Source organism: Monopterus albus, unplaced genomic scaffold (genome assembly GCF_001952655.1).
Source record: "Monopterus albus unplaced genomic scaffold, M_albus_1.0 scaffold56.1, whole genome shotgun sequence".
Taxonomy (NCBI): Eukaryota; Metazoa; Chordata; class Actinopteri; order Synbranchiformes; family Synbranchidae; genus Monopterus; species Monopterus albus.
In genome coordinates this window covers 1,136,861-1,138,134 of record NW_018127936.1, presented here as the reverse complement: position 1 = coordinate 1,138,134, position 1,274 = coordinate 1,136,861, and positions in this window count along the sequence as shown.

Genomic DNA, 1,274 nt, shown 5'->3' with positions numbered 1-1,274 from the left:
GGAAACTGGATCTCCCACACTGGCCAGCTTAGAGATCCAACCAGCTGTATTATACTGTATCTTAGCTGCAGGTTAATATCAGTCATCCCAGGTGTCTCATGTAGAAAAACCTACTCAGATCTAACTATACATGACCTCACTCCCTCTCCTCTGTAATCCCCCCACCTTCAGGCACACTGCACATATTCTAGTCCATTCATGTGCTGTTTGTCTTGTATTATCTAAGAGTGAAGCTATTTATATCAGTCACTGTAGAATGTCACATCATTATAAAGACAACCCTTATAAAACAGATATAAACACACACCACAAACTAACTAACACAGGTTTGGTCTGAGTTTCTTGGTCAGGCACAGAACTAAATATGGTAATGGAGTGTAATATATCCACATGCACTACTGGTGTTTTCATTGTTTTTAATAATAGTATTACTGTGTACTGTTAACCAAAGCTATAGTGAACAAGATGCATGAACTGCAGAGCAGCAAACCCTTTTGCACTTTGAATAAACACTGTTCATGCAAAACAGAGACAGACACGAATGGCGTCAAACATTACTTTACAACATGTCACAGTTCACAAACCTCAAGTTCAGTCACCTCATTAGTTTTTATGTTCTCAGAGCCCAGCCCAAAGCTGATGGTAACATTGCTGTGATGTTTCAAGTATGCTGGAATTCTTCCTTTCCTCCTGTCTTTGTGTACATGTTGTGGATTTGTTTGGGAGAGTCTTGTGCATAAAACAGATGGTGCTCTGATCAAGAGTATAAAGTAGTTTGTTGGATCTTCTCTGTTTTTGTTGAATTTGTACAGCTAGCGCATGGCTATTTTCCATTTTTATTTTGTAATTTATTCAGTATTCTGGGATGCAACCTATATGTATATGAGGCATTTCAATTGTGTGTGTGTGTGTGTGTGTGTGTGTGTGTGTGTGTGTGTGTGTGTGTGTGTTTCTGTGCAAAGGGCTTTAAGTTATTCCATTATTCAGTAAGAGCTAATGCTCTTACTGTGTGTTTCTTCTTTCAATTTGATTATCCCCTCACTCTCCTTCACTCTCAGCAATCATTTCTCTTGTGTCTTCCCTCTAAACCATTTTTATTGCTCTGGGAGTGTGTGTGTGTGTGTGTGTAAAGGACATATGATGTGTGATGTATATGAAAAAATGTTGGTACCATATGAGAATTGTGTGTGCTGTTATATCTGTTTGTCCATAGCAGTTTATGTTGTTATAGTACCATGAGCACTGGGCTGCTTTTGTTTTAGGTTTTATTTTTT